This window comes from Sparus aurata, chromosome 8 (assembly GCF_900880675.1).
Source record: "Sparus aurata chromosome 8, fSpaAur1.1, whole genome shotgun sequence".
In the NCBI taxonomy this organism is placed as follows: Eukaryota; Metazoa; Chordata; class Actinopteri; order Spariformes; family Sparidae; genus Sparus; species Sparus aurata.
In genome coordinates this window covers 23,331,804-23,339,873 of record NC_044194.1, presented here as the reverse complement: position 1 = coordinate 23,339,873, position 8,070 = coordinate 23,331,804, and the positions used below count along the sequence as shown (strand labels likewise).

Below are 8,070 nucleotides of genomic sequence, written 5' to 3'. Positions count from 1 at the left end.
ATAAATATGTATCAAGATATCAAAGATCCAGAAAGAAATTGCGAGGACAGCTCCAGAGAAATCTCAAGTATTAAACCTCTAATTAAACCTGTTGCTGTCTCCTTGCAAGTTTAATTGGCAATGGCCTGTTGGTCTGTTGGAACATTATATTATTTAATATATGATATCAGGTCCCCGTTAATCACAAGTGTCAATCTTGTAGAACTGATAAATAAAGGATACAGAGATTAGGTCTACATTACATGTGTTGTTCTATTACCATTATGAAGGAAAGTTTTATTGTTTTACAAAATGGTGACATCTGCTGGTGAACTAAATGAAAACCATTTAATGTTAAATTTAATGAATATTAAATATTTTTCTTTATATTAACAAATCTCATCACATTAAAAACATGACTTAAGAAAAAAACCCAAAGAAGAAAAGAAATTACTTCAGTTTTGTGGTCATCTTGTTCATCCTTGAGCTCTTTGTGTCCCTCTCTCAGCTGTGATGTCAGTGATGTGTCTCTCTGCTGTGCAGCTCCAAAGATGATGATGATGAAGATGAAGACGAGGTGTTTGTGGGTCCAGTCAGCCATACGAACATTTCTGAACATGCAGTGGTTCATTCAAATGATTAGCCAGGCTAAAATGTAGGAGAAAGCAGAATGGTGAGGCTTCCACTAACCAGTTTATACACACAAAAATCATGCAAATACCATTACTGGTATTTATTATGAAAACAAAAAAAACAAAAGCAAAAGAAAAAGTGCACAGTTCACCAGAGGGAGTTGCAGGAAAATAAAATAGACATGAAATAGAAGGTAAGAGAAAGAAAAACATTTCACTCATTGATATTTTGTAACGTGCAGTGAAAAATGTCAAGTCAAGGCTACAGATTCATCACAATAATTGTTGGATCATCAGTACTGTTTTGATTTGCATGTGACAGGACCCCTTCAGCACCGTTCCTGAGTCAATCAACGGCATCGCTCCCCGCCCGTACTTCGGCTGCATGCTTGCAACAACAGCATGCACGGTGTTGGAAGACTGCAACCACAAATTACAATTTCGCTAATGCTTTACATGATTTACAACTAATCATTCCCCTTGAATCAATATGTGTGTTTATAGACCCACTCTTACCTGATCAGCAAGGGGTTTCACTGAGTTATTGTACTCACTATGAGATCATCTCGCTGGTCGAGAGATTAACAATCATCTGCAGAATAACCTTTATTAATGCCATTGTGGCGAGGTGAGTGTGTGGGTTATTGTACAGTGTGATGGCATGTGGCAGGAAAGATTTCCTGTATCTGTCCCTTCGACAGCAGAGCTGGAGCAGTCTGCGAGAGAAGGTGCTCTGCTATCCGTCTACTGTGTGATGGAGAGGGTGCTGATCATTGTCCATGATGGATAACAGTTTATTCAGTGTTCTCCTCTCCACCACAGTCTCAAAAGAGACTCCAACCTGAGATAATTAGTAAATGGAAGCATCTGTGAAAAAGGGGGTTAGTAACACAGGGAAAATGAATCAAAATATGAAAATATAACAATTTTATTATGGGATTCTTTTATAAAAACAGTAAAATGGTTTCTTTTTGAACACTTATTCCAAAATTACCAACAAAAAGACAGAAGCCAGCTAAAGGGAGGCAGCCTACCTAATGTGCCTAGCCTCCACTATAAGCCGACTAACGCCACTAAAAAGGAAAAAGAGGCAAAAGAAAATATTACTACAAAACAACAGGCTAATCATAAGGAAAGTGCAACAAAAGCAAATCAATAAAAGGCAAAACTAGAATCAAGGCAAAACAGCAGCTGACAATGACCTATAAATTCAAGAAGGGTGAGTTAATAATAATAAAAAAAAATTTAATTGGCATTTCAATTATATCCTGCTTACAGTTCAAATTACATACTTTAATAAAAAGGTGTACAGGCTAACCCAGTTTAACATTTTGCACCCACAACACTGGAGGTGAACTATAAAAGAGCAAGAATTCAGGTTTGTTAGTACCACTTCATGCGCACATCATGTATCAGCAGTTTACAACATAGCTTCATTCATTCATCCACTTAGATGCAGACACCAATACAACCAGGCGGGAGAGGAGAGCTCAGAGTCAAGAGCTCAGAGCTCAGAGACAGCCATGAGGTCACAAGTGCCTTAAATGCCCTCAGATTAATCAGGAAGGAGCTGGGCAGAGGAGTTGGGAGGGGTTGGCCTGAACACAAGGGTGTGTTCAAGAACCAAAAACCTAATGGACATAAGTAAACACTGGTTTCCCCATCACACCATATTATTACTAATACTTTGAGCTATAATTAGAATCTTAAATGATAACGAGATTTGACTGATGATGGTTTATTGAAACATGTGATTAGCTGATGGTGCGGTCACTATGAATAGCCACGTACATACATGTTTCTTTGTGGTGTTGTAGGAGAACCCCCCTGATGCAGCACCAGCGGGAAGGGTGGAGCGGGTAGAAGCATCAATATGCAAACGGTTGATTTCATTATCTCTTTAAGTACCAGTATCAGACTAACACTAGTGGCAGGGCCATGCTCTGTCAAAATTACTTTACTCAAACTTTATAAAAACTTTGGCAGTGGCTGCTGGAGGAAGAAATCTAGCTTTGTATTCACTGCATTCATTTACGAGAAGGCACAGATGATTTAGAATTAGCTGGAGCCGTTTCACAGAGTTTGTTAGTTTCTCCTCGTGATGCAACAACTCAGTCACTTCATTACGTGGTCCATATCTTTTAACTTTGATAATTATCGATAAATATGATTTTCCTTAACCCTGCTGAAAGTTTGTGTGTGCTGTCTTCATGTCCGTGACATATTCTACACATGCAGACATTAAAACTGTAGTCAAACGCTGGTATGATGTCCAAATGACTGTCATCAGATCGTTTTCGGGTCGATCTTCCGAGAAGCGCGTGCGTGTCGCAGTAGCAATAGGCGAGACTTCTGATCTCTAGATGACGCAGTGCAGCAGCCACGCCTGAACACACGTGAGAAGCGAATCTCATGCATCCAGTGTGTCCAGTCAGTGGAGAGAAAACAACCTGCCTGCAGGTCCTTAAAAATCTTAAATCGAATTTCCTACATTTGAATTTGTAATGGTAAACAGTTAATATCTAATTTAATTTAAACTTTGATAATTATCGATAAATATGATTTTCTTTAACCCGCTGAAAGATGAGAGAAGGCCGCAGAGGGAACCAGAGTGAGAGAAACCGAAATTGAAAGAGCGCACAGGAAAGAAACTTGCTGTTGTGTGTGTGTTGTCTTCATGTCTGTGACATATTCTACACATGCAGCCATTAAAACTGTATTCAAACGGTATGGTACAGTATGGTATGGTAACTGGTATGATGTCCGAATGACTGTCCGCAGATCGTTTTCAGGTCGATCTTTGCAGATAAGCGCATGCGTGTCGCAGTAGAAAAAGGCGAGACTTCGGATCTCTGGATGACGCAGCGCAGCAGCCACGCCTGGCGTACGTGAGAAGCGCATCTCATGCATCCAGTGTGTCCAGCCTGTAGGATCTTACAATAAAATCATTACTGCAGGCCAAACTCTTTATGTTTGACGACAAGATGGACTTCAGGTGAAGTATCCTCACATCACCAAAAAAGTTCAAATACAATTTCTGTTCTGTGAACGCTTAATTTCCTCGAGTGTATCTTCTTAGATTGCAGTGTGACTGAGTGGCAGCAGAGCCCAAAACATTTTTTGAGGTCCACCCCCCATTGTCTCAGGAAATCCTGTGGGAAACACTGAGTTCTGTAATATTGTTTTGATAAATTATAGGAAGTAGTTCTCTGGTTGTTTTAATAGTTTGGAAACGAACGAATGTGTTCCATAAAGTTCCCTTTTAATTACTCTATCAGTAGAAGAATTATATTTGATAAAAATAGGCCATATATTTTCAAGAATTTAAAAGCATGCATTATCAAACTACTTTTGCTAAATCTAGAATTTTAATCTAAAGCTGCTTTGCAAAGTGAACTATTGATGACACAATGATCTAGATCATTGTCATCAATAGTTGACTTTGCAAATTACACAGATTTAACTGTGTATTTTTTAAAAGTGTTTTATGTTTATCATAATTTCTTGTTTTTATCGTGAAGAGAGGGGGGTTGAAACAAAAGAAACAAACAAAAAGAAATGAAGCTGGGGCACAGAAAATGTTTTATATTTTTGTCTGAAAAATCTATTATCAAACAAATTGTCAATAAATTCTCTTTTGGTCGACTGATCGATTCATTGTTTCATCTCCAGGTCCACGAGCCCCTTTTAACTTTGAGCACCTGCCCTTCTGAAGGTCTCTGCACAGCCCCGGTAAAGATGATCGATAAGGATGTTGCACTCGCTGGTTTATCAGCGCTTTGCAATGCCAATGTTACATCTATTCAATAATGTTAGAGCCCAGGATGGTGCTGCCAGTGCTGGCATTGTTGGAGGACCCCCACGACAGCAGCTGTTCGTCAGAAATTTCATCTCTTCAGTCTTGGATGCAGATGAAACCTGGTAATTATTGGAGATGGGACTTTTTTGTTACTGTCTATCCTGAGAAGATGTTTCTGAAAATTGCAAACACTAAAGTTTTATTCTACAACAGTCATAAGAGAGTTTATGAATATTGTTTCTTATTTGCAGAATGTGTTGTGCCAGAAATAATTCACATCTGAATGACTGCAAGCACTGATGTGTTTTTAAATTGCATCTCCCTCCCTTACACTGCAGCGAGGTGTCAAGAAAAAACTTTGTCCGCCTCCGAAGACATCTGGAAGGTGATGCACTATCAGAAGGCCTTGCGGCACCGTCACCAGTCATTGCCACACCTCCACGAGACCATGCCACATATTCACCAGACCATGCCACAAGTGATTTAATCATTGACGAAGATGAATTCTTTCAACCTGGATTCAACTATGATTTCCCAGCGTTGAAAGAGACTGTGACTTATTACAGAGGTGAAGAGGAGTATCAACGCCCATGCGGTTGGAAGCGTTTTGCCATCAAGGCAGCGGCGGCACCAGAAAATTATTATTGGGGGGGCAATGAGGGGCTCTGATTGTTTATAGGAGGTGCTAGTGAATTCTGACACCAACAAAAAATACTGTAATAGATATAGATGTACTGTTCCCGTGCTAATACACTACATATTGTCGAATGCATGTTACTAAATGTTTATCATAAAACAAACACAAGCATATTTAACTGCTTCTAATGAATCAACAAGTGCCAAACAACAAGCACAAAAAACAATACAAATCATAGCCACCACAGAGAACATCTGTGGATTTACAAGAGTGTAACTGTGAGATTTGTAGCATAGTGTATAGTTGTGTGATACAGTATACTCTTACCACTGTCTCTTAACTCATTAAATGTTTTTCTCTCTCCTTCTGTTCTCCTCTCCTTCACTCTCCACTCCTGTCTTCCTCCCTTCTTATCCTCTAAACTCCTCCTCACTCACTCTCCACTCCTGTCTTCCTCCCTTCTTATCCTCTAAACTCCTCCTCACTCACTCTCCACTCCTGTCTTCCTCTCCTCTTCCTCCCTTCTTCTTCTCTAAACTCCTCCTCACTCACTCTCCACTCCTGTTTTCCTCTCCTCTTAACTCCTCCTCACTCACTCTCCACTCCTGTCTTCCTCTCCTCATCCTTCCTTCTTCTCCTCTAAACTCCTCCTCATTCACTCTCCACTCCTGTCTTCCTCTCCTCTTCCTCCCTTCTTCTCCTCTAAACTCTGCTTCACTCGCTCTCCACTGCTTTCTAATGTAACATTAAGTTGATATTGGTATTAAAAAAATGTTTTAATACATAATCCATGTGAAGTGAAGGCCAAATGGACTTGCCCCTAAAATGACGAAATTCCCACCCTGACTGCATGCATTCCCACTAGTAATCTACAGTTACTCTATGTAAGCTGAGTCCAAGTTGTCTCTAAGAGAGTCTCTAGAGTGTGAAATATTGCACATTGCCTCAGCCTGCAATAAAACGGTGGTCAATTCATGATACTTTCTCATCTCCTAATTTTTATACTTAATAATACAATGTCAATGTTGTGTAAGAAGAATCATTAATTAAATATATGAAAGTTACACAAGACAACAATATAGAAGAATTTATGGATTTGACACTGTGATCGGTGATCGGCAATATCAGGATCGGCAGATACTGCTTTTGGTGATCGATGATCGGTGATCGGCCCCAAAAATCCTGATCGGTGCATCTCTACTTCAAAGTCTTCCCGCTCCATGGCCGAGGTGGAACCTGACACTAGACTGTAAGGCTACGTCTTGCCTCATTTGCATACTGCAACAGTGATTGGACATTTACTGAGGGCTGAGGGGAGGGGTGTGTTTGTGTGTTTGTGTGTGTATGCTGCGCAGCCTGTGAATACACGCACAGCGGAGGGACAGATAGATGAGAGGGAAGCTGATACTCAGTGCGTTTACATGACACTCAAGAAAACCGAATTACTGTGTTAGTCCGACTATGGTCGGATCTTTAAGATGCATGTATACACCTTAGTCTGACTAAAATCGGACCGGATCGGATTTCTCATAGTCGAATTGAAGCACCCAGATTATTCGATTGATAGTCGCATTACTCCTGCATGTATACGTTCCAGCGGATCGGATCGGACTTTGCGTTCTGCGCAGGCGCAAGATTTTTCCCCGGGGCCGTGAGCGGGAAGTAGATGGGCGGCGGCGGTGGCGTCTTTCCTCCGAAATCACCGCAAGAAAGAGCGCCATTGTGCACCTAGTTTGTGTAATTATCATGTACACCATATACGAAGTGTACAAAGATTCAGCTTCGTCTCGCTCTTCGTACGTTATCTTTCTTGAATGCCGAGGCAGCTGGTGATGTAAAGAGGTCAGCCGGAGGTGCGCCGTTAACACTAGTTGAAATGGGTACAGCGCCACCTAGCATACCGGGGTATGACATGCTCCGGCCCAATAATCCGATTTTCTCACCAGCATGTATACTCGGATAATTGCAGTTGTCAAATTGAGTAGCATAGTCGAACTATGGCTGTAATCTGACTAAACTGTGCATGTAAACGCGCTGACTGCATTGTGTCGTGTGTGTCCCTTTTTCAGCGGATTTGTCTGCTACTGCAGATAATTTTGTCAACTCGTAATATATTAATTTTGTGACTATATTAAAATGTGCTTTCTCAACTAATAAAATTTTGATTTGAGGGGGCAAGACATTTATTTGAGGGGGCACTGCCCCCTCTTGCCCCTGCGTAGAGCCGGCCCCGCATGACATGCTAAATCTTTGCTGCATCGCATTTGTAATATATATTATAGCACGAATTACATCTTAGAGACCATACCACACTCGTTGTATGACAATTAAAAGATTATGTCTCTTACCGTTCCCTCGCTCTCTGTTCATAATCCACTAATCAGTATGGACGCCAAATAAGCAATACATTACACGAGGACGAAACTTCCGCTTGGGACTTCCGGCGTGGATTGGATATATGGCGGCGCACTTGTCGGCCATGTTGACTGCAGATGGGTGCCTCTCATTAAAGTCGATGCTCATGTACTCTCTGGTGTTTTTTAAATTAAGAGTTAACGTCATTTTCATTTATTGATGATTATGTAAATTTAAAATCACAGCTATATGGTGTTCACACTGAAAGGAAGGATCAAAAACATTGGTAAATGTCCTGTATGGAGATTTCTTGTTTGTTGTTCCACGTTGCAATAAGCCATAATGCATTTAATAAACTGAATTTTAAACAAAACTCTTATCATTGTCCCTGCATACCAAAGAGAAAACAGTGGGTAAACATTTCATTATATTTTGCCAGTGTGTTTTCCAGAAGTGTTGTGCTATTAGCATACTACAGCGAACACACACAATCAAGTTGTGGTATGTTCCTGCGGTGGCAAGTTTACTTTACCATTAGTCAAGTATAACTGACCACAAGATCAAATATTAGACTTAATAGTTTCATCACCTGGAGATCTACCACCTTCTAGCTAAGTCGTGCTCTGCAATACCATGGATGGGAAGGTTGTTATTACTGTGGCATTAAA

The 8,070-nt window shown here is 40.5% G+C and overlaps 1 long non-coding RNA gene across 3 annotated transcripts; it reads left to right on the top strand.

Annotated features, from left to right (window-relative positions):
- The first annotated feature begins 2,995 nt into the window (after positions 1-2,995).
- LOC115586114 (uncharacterized) lies at positions 2,996-5,542 on the top strand. Of its 3 annotated transcripts, none has more exons than XR_003984815.1 (4): positions 2,996-3,071; positions 3,195-3,606; positions 4,284-4,532; positions 4,749-5,542. It is a non-coding gene; the product is annotated as an uncharacterized LOC115586114 (long non-coding RNA). The 3 variants fall into 3 exon arrangements; XR_003984816.1 differs by having other exon boundaries at positions 3,018-3,606; positions 4,284-4,343; positions 4,428-4,532; XR_003984814.1 differs by having other exon boundaries at positions 3,018-3,606.
- Positions 5,543-8,070: the final 2,528 nt, after the last annotated feature.